Genomic DNA, 8,062 nt, shown 5'->3' with positions numbered 1-8,062 from the left:
CCTGTTACAGCCCCTCTGCCCTGCTACAGCCCCTGTGTCCTGTTACAGCCCCTGTGCCCTTGTGCACACCCAGCCCCGTGCTGGGTGTTCGGTCACATCCCGCAGCGCTGTGAGGGTCAGTGCCTGTCCTGAGCTCCCTGCGGTGTCAGACGTGGCCGTGCTGGGTCACTTGAAAGCACAGTCCCTGCAGAAATCAGATGAACCCCTAGCTCAACTGCTGAGGAATTAAAGGAGGAGGAACATAGCTTCGGATGGCATTCTTAGAGGATAAAGTTTTATGTATCATTTAGAAATATTTTAACTGGCTTTTCTAAGCTTTAATGGCTCACTTCTGCTGCACATCAAATACTACAGGGGTTTGGAGTGGATGGGTGTGGATGTGTGTTAATTTTTTTACCAGGATTTCTGTTATTTCAGACAAAAAACAGACAAATTATGCTTTTAAGTCTTGTAAAAGGACATGTTTAAATTTTGCAGTTAAGCTCACCCAAAGTTTATATTTAAAAGACACTATTTTATCAATGATTGATAAAAGAACAGTGCACCAGATGTATTTAATCAGCCACTCTGTCTCTGAAAGCATGCATGTACTTTTGACTCCCTTTCCAGGGTGAAATCCTGGCCTCACAGAAATTAATGGCAAAACTTCCATCAACTTCACAGGGGCCAGGTTTTCATCCTGTGTATTAAGAGCTGCCCAGTGATGGAGACCCTGCCAAGGGTTCATCTCCTCCAGACAAAGCAACCAGGTTCTGGAAAAGCTCCACAGCTTTATGCAAGAAACTGCCCATTTCCCCCCCCCACTCGCTGGTGCTCCCATCAAATACATCAGCATTTGAGCAGAAATGACAAACAAACTGGATCTGAGGGGAGCTTCATTAGGCAGCAGCTCTTGGACCATTGTCTGGTCCTTCCCAAGGCAAGCAGCTGTGTCTGTAATATCTTTATTGAACTTGACAAGTTCCACCTCAACAAAAAACCCAGGTTTCCTATTCCTCCTGTTGGAGACGACAAACCTTATTCTGTTGATATTTAGGAACCTTGTTTTTAGCTGCATGGATTCATAGACAATTATACATGGACAAGTAAGTGTCTGGCTGAAGCAGCTACTCTTTCTTTTGGTAATTAACCCTCTAATGCCCTAAGAGGGAGAAATTCAGCTCTCACAGGCTTATTTTCAATCATTTTTTCAGATGTCTTACCAGCTTCTTCCATGGAAGTACAAGTATTTTCCTGGCCTACTAGAAACACTATCATTTTATAATTTTCTTCTGATTGTTCAGGATGTCTGTTTTTTTCTCCAGTATCAGTTTCATTTTTTACTTTATATCAGAAATTCTTGCTGTTAGCACATGTGTGCATGACCTAAATTTCACCCCATTCCTATTACATCAGTTCCTTTCTAGTCCTTCCAGTCTAGTATTTGGTCCTCCTACACTGGCAGAGAACTTCCCTCCCAGGCTTACACCATCCACAGCTCCGCTAGTACATTTTTATTTTTCCATGCCAACTTCATTACCAAAAGTGTTACATAAAATACTGAAAGTTTTACATAAGATATCTCACAAAACTGATTCTTTTTTAGGATCTATTCTAATACACATAAACAAGCACAGAAGCTGGGCTTAGAATTTATGTTTCTGTACAAATACAGCTATCAATAGGCTAAAAAGTCACACACTCTCCTGGACTTCACACAATTCTTATCTCTTGCTGTGAAGTATAAAAGCTGCAATGAAAAGTGATGGGAATGACGTCTCTAGTGCTGAGACATCAGTGGGCTCTCCCCTAGAAGGATGGGTTTGTAGCACTCAGGCACTGGAGGGTTTAAAACAACTTGGGCACCAGCCCTCTGGCCTTTTAAAAAAAGGGATGACTGACTACCTCTGCCTTTTAAGGTTCTGCTGTGCTCCGAGCACAGCTCTCCAAGGATGTAAGGAAAGCAGGACCAGACAAACTCAGAGCAGCACATTCAGCACCTGTATAAATTCAGTGCAAACAGCTGAGGAAAGTTCAGGGCTGAGCAACAGCTGCAGTGAGGGGTTACAGGTTCACAGTTTTGGACTGCCTGGCTTCACTGATACATAGTTCCCCTTTAGGACCTGCCCTAAATGACAAAATCTCCTCCCTGGGGCCTAAACACAGCTGCTTAGAGGGAAGTGCAGCCCGAAGCTGGGCTGATAAGCAAGAAGCATATGCGATTCTGGAACCCATGGCACCCACCAAGAGAGAAGTTTTGCTGCTAAATTGAACAACGGTATTGTTCTGTTGACTGAAACACACTTGCAATACCTCATGGCTTCCTCTGCGTTTTTAACTCCTGGTTTAAAGTTTTTAACTTTTTAAGTCTCCTGGGCTTCAACAGCACAGCAAACAGTGACTCACTAATCTGGCAAAGTACAACCATTGTGGGCTCCCTATTCAATTAGTTTTTCTTGCCTTTTCCCTAACCCTCCACTGAATCTGCCTTTTATTTTACCCCTAAGCCCACACATGGACACAACACATCAGTTTACTGCATTTCGTGACATTTTCAGAAAGTGCCCTTCCAACATGTTTAATATCTTATAAATTGTCCTTACCATGCCATGCAGTGAATGTGTTTTGTGATGAGGAATGGAGTCCAAAAGGAGTCCAAAGCCAGTTAAGCCAGAGAAGCAAATAATTTCACATAAAATGCTCTAGCTCCCCTCCCATTAACACAGTTTACAGCCCAGTTGGTTGATAGCTGTGCAATCCAGCCACTCTGAGGGTAATCAGGCTCATGAAATGGATGTGCTTATAATGACTGTGAGAAAACTCTTTGGTGGCTGGGAATATGGAAGGGAATATTCTTTGAACTCTGTTAGATCCTACTTTTACTTTGGTCCACATCAGTTATCCTGCTGTGCATGTGAACTTTGTTATTGCCTTCCTCAACTTTCACTTAATCTTCCTGCAGTGCTGAAGAAGAGAGGATATCTAAAACTGAAAACAATTTTTCTTATCTCCTACTGCTTTCATAATTACATACAGTTCCCGTTTGAAGAGCTGCATTCCTTGTGTGGACATGTGCTTTTAATTAGCAGAGGGATGCATCACACCCCCATAAGCCAATTCCTCAACATTGCATAAGCTGGTTACAGAACCTCTGAATCCTTGGCCACCATGGCAGCTTTCTGGCCAAGTCAGGGGAAGCCTGGGGAAAAACTCCAGGCACTGTAATTTCACCATAACCAGGATTTTTGTTAGAGATTATTGCAGTAGGATGCAGCAGATTCAGCTGAGATTTAAGTACAAAGTATGAATTAACTCTTTTCTTGGTTTTCCACCTGCACTGACTAACCCAAAAAATTTACAGGGATCAAAGACATGAAGGGAAATGCAGACAAAAAGCTGAAAAAGTGATCTGTCCAAGCTAGTGGATAGTGTCAGGAGACATTTTCATTTCATTTGCTTCCCTTCTCAGTAGGTATGGTATAAAAAGCATACACTGTTTCCTCTGCAAATGGTCTGTTTAATAAACATGGTGCATTTCAGCCAGCTGTTATTGACCCTCCAACAGCAGAAAGAAAATTATGAGTTTTAAACCAAGCTACACAGGCCATTGGCTGAATTACTTTTTGTCTGATGAGTTCTTTGTCCTACTTCATTACAATCCTTAGGACCAAATTTAAACACAAGATCTATCTAAAATACTGCACAAGGTTAAAATGCACAGCTTTTCTCCTACATAATAGATAACTTCTGTGAAATTTACAGTAAGTCAAGTGTCTGTCCTAAAGGGTAGTTAAAAAAGAAAAAAAAAGAATTATTGCAGTAAGACCAGTTTTTACTGTTCCCACAAAAGAGGGCTTTTTATATATCATCTGCTTTAGCATCACCTGCTAAAGGAAATGTTTAGTAATATTTCTACATCCATGTAGATAAGAAAGTAGAGGGTGTGGTAGTGATAACCAAGTCAAGATTTAAACAGGCTGTCTTATCTTTTGAATGAGTCATTTTAGGTAATGTGAGTAATGGTGAAATCCCCTCTTTCCTTCTACAGTGGAGTTTAAAATTCCCTCTTTCCTCAGGGCCGGGTAAATAGGTCACACCTCTTTATCTCCAGTTTATTAGCACTGGGAGTGCATTATTTTCCAGAAGAAACTGTGGCTAAAAGATGTAAATCAAAAGTAAACATGGCCAAATGAGAGACGGGTTCTGACACCAGGAGTCCAGCATAATAATCTACCAAAGGTAAAAAATACTTAGTATCAGAAGGCAGAAAAACAGCAGAACTCCATTTACTCTCTGAATCCTCTTCTATTTGGGTGTAACTCTGTTGAAACTAGATGCCTGATACAGAAACATTCATAGTTTGGGATTAAATTCAACTCTGTGAAGAAGGCTATTATAAACCAGTATTTAATGGCTACTTATGACATCTGACAGCTCAAGCAGTGCATGACTTGTGCTAGTTCTTCACAAAAATCACCCTAGGTGACCCTCCCTGCCTAAATACTTAGGAATAAAAAAGATATTTTATATATATATATATATAATATATATATATATTATATTTTATATAAAATATATAGAATACATAGAATACATAAAATATATAAAATATATAAAATATATAAAATATATAAAATAATATATAAAATATATAAAATATATAAAATATATAAAATATATAAAGGTTTTGATGTAGCAGACAGGGTATATTTTCTGTGTATTCTAAAAATGTTGAAAAAACAGATTTCCCTTTGACTCATACAAGAGAGAATACAGACTGCCTTACATATGCATGGTTGTGAAGGAAGATGCTGTTGTTACTTCTCAGCTTTTTGGATGAAGAATCTTCTTGCAAACTGCAAAAGTCATGAAACAATTTGTGAGAAAGGCTTTTACATGATGTAGTCAATAAAGCAACAGCAGCAGAAGCTTTTAATTGCTTTGGCTGTGTATACTAGAAATACAAATGTACATATTGTATAAATGGTAGGGCAGGACTATTCAGCAATTTTGCAAAGTTTTTTGAATGCACTGAGTAAAATGGAATTACAGTAGTATAGAAATGTCTGCATAGCAGTTGAATCCATCAAAATCCCACATCTTTAGTTCATCTTCAAGAATTTCTCAAAGTGCACCAGTGCCACACAGAGACAGATAGAGAAAAATACAATATAGCTGGGAACGTTCTCCCACATATGGACACCCACATCCAAAACAAGCACTGAAAATCACCTGGGAACTGAAAACATCAATGTAGTATTCATTGCTGGTTTCACTTCTGGCCACATATGATTGTCTGATGAAATAGTTGTCCAGTTTCCTGGTTTTGTTCCATGCCACAGAATTCATTGGATTACCCAGCAGTGACTTCAGTAACAGAAAGGTTAGGTGATAGAGGGGAATACTTACAGATTATTCCCATTCTAAAAAACAAGTGGAAGATTTAGGTACACTCTTGCCACTGATAGCCCAAATCAGCATGTTGCCTTGAGGTATATTTCCCACTCAGAGCAGCAGCAGCTAAATAGAATTGTAAAATCACAGAATGGTTTGGATTGGAAGGACCCTTAAAGATCATCCCATCTCATTCCAAGCCTTTGCCATGGGCAGGGACACCTTCCACTAGACAGGGTGCTCAGAGCCCAGTCCAACCTGTCCTTAAACACTACCAGGGATAAAAGCTAAACCTTCCCATACCAGAAAGCCTGGCTGAAAACCAGGTACCCTAACTACAACACCATAGGGTAACTGACCTGAAGCCCAAGATCCACTAAGTATGTAGATAAAGTTATGGGCACTTTTGAAACTCCCCTCCATTGCCCCAGAATAGTAGCTCTCTATTTTCACTCAGATGGTATTTAAATCCCTGATCCATGTGTGGGACTGGATTTTGCTGTATCCAGGCTGCCTTTGGGTTTTGTGTTCCCAGACCCAGCTGCCCTGGTGCAGTTGCTGTCCCACAGTGTTGGGGCAGAGCAGTAGAACTCATCCCTACAGCCTACAGCCACTACCCAGAAGTGAAGATGCTAAAGGACTTGGGTTCAAACTTCAGCTTCTATCCCTAAGCTAAGGGCAATACATGGAAATACAAGAGATAAATAATAACACTTACGTAAACATACATGAAAACAGAAAATAAACTCTCAGAACAGCTTGTGCTTTCTTAGTAATCACCACTCCTTATTTACCAAGAAAAAAGGTCACATAGTAATGCCTTTTTTGAAAGGCATTTTGTCCCTAGAGTGGCCTTGTGAGATAAATCTCTTTTTCCATGAAAGTGCTGGGGAAAGAGGGAGTGGTCAGGTGGCTGAAGCCAATTCACTGATGCCATGTAGACAACCATGTAATGTAAAACATTGACACTAAAATAATAGGCAACATTGAGCTGTGATCACTTCAGTCCTTTTGCACAAACAAGGAGATCATGTAATGTCACATGCACATGTTAAAGATCAGTTCCTGACTCACAACTGGGTCAAAGTCACCTCTGTGCAAAGAGCCACAAGCTCCTTCAGTTTCACTGAGCCCTATTTCAGAGAATGAACGGGACTTAAAAGTGAGACAGAAATCTGTCAAATAAAAGCTTTGCAAAAGTAAAGAAATATTTCTGCAAGAAAAACTAAATTAGTCTCACCTCCAGGCCATTGCCTCATATTCCATTTTAAAGACCAGCTCCTCAGCTGGGTGGGCAGTGCAGCTTCACTCAAGGCAAATTAGCCAAGAAATTACTCATAAGAGATCAGCCATAAGAAATGTATTGCCTTGACATTTGGAGAGCCAGCTGGGCTCACTGAGAGCTTGCCATTTTAACTAATGTTTAAAGAAAGAACAAAAATAAGCAAATTATTATTATTATTGTTGTTGTTGTTGTTGTTGTTGTTGTTGTTATTAATAATAATAATATCGGATTACTACAAAAAATAAAAGAACTAAAATGTTTGCCTAGCAGTCTCAGTGGGGAGGTGAGAGCAGGTAAGATATGAGCAGATATTTATTATTATTACTGACATTATTTTAAAAAGATGGTACAGGTCAAGTTCTGGCATCAAACTTACATACTGGGAAGAAGTTTGTGAGATACAATCTTGACTTAGGCCAAAATGCTCTCTCCAAAAGTTTTCTGGACTGTGCAACGATGAAGATTAGCCTGTATATCCAAACCAGTCAGCCAGAAATCCTCATGCTCTGCTTGCAAACCAATTGACTGGAACTGGAAAGGACAGCTGACATAAGTGAACTTTGTCAAAGAGCTCAGCCACTTGGCAGGGAAGCTAGAAACACTACATTATTCCAGCCTTGCACAGAGGTTACCACCAAATATATTGGGTGCTGCTGCCAGATAGCAGGTTTGATGATCTGCTCTGTGCCACTGCTCAGAGCTGCTTGTTTTATTCTGAAGACACAGTGTCCAGCAGGAAAATCTCACAGGAATTAGAAGAATAAAGCTGTAATGAAAATAGATTTATAACTCCTAGGAGAAAACCTGCCATAGTCACATTTTGAAGGCTTTATTGCTTTGGCTGAGTGTGATAGGCGGTGTTACTGCAGAGCCTGAGCAAGATGCAAAATGTGTCCCTGCCAGTGGATTTCTCCTGCCCAGGAGCTAATCCCAGCGAGTTTTCTGTTCCCTTCCATCCTGTCCACCCCGGTGCAGCCCGGTCTGCCATGGACCAGAGCCTGCTGCCCCTTCTTTGCCAGGCTGGTCTTGGTGGGCTGTGCCAGGGCCACACTCACCTGCCAAGCACCTGTATAGCAGTTACGGGTTCTTTATATAATACTCTCATATGAACAGTCCATAAGGAAAACTACCTTCCAAAACGTGTAGACACACAAAAATACATGTGCCTATAGTGTTCAATCTGTCCCTGGGGAACACCCCAAAGGGAAGGCCCTGACCATCACACCCACAGAACGTGTCCCCGTCCTGGCTCCAGGGTAATGTCACACAGGCTTAAAGGCACCACCACCGAGACCCCGCCTAAGCCGAGCGCGCACGGAGCGCACCTGCAGGGCAGGGATGTCCCGTGGAGCCGCTGTGACCCCCCGAGCCCGCTCCCCGGCCCCTCAGGCTCGGCGGGGCCCG

The sequence above is a fragment of the Parus major genome, chromosome 18 (genome assembly GCF_001522545.3).
Source record: "Parus major isolate Abel chromosome 18, Parus_major1.1, whole genome shotgun sequence".
Lineage (NCBI taxonomy): Eukaryota > Metazoa > Chordata > Aves > Passeriformes > Paridae > Parus > Parus major.
The sequence above is the reverse complement of the archived record's forward strand: the minus strand, read 5'-3'. Positions refer to the sequence as shown.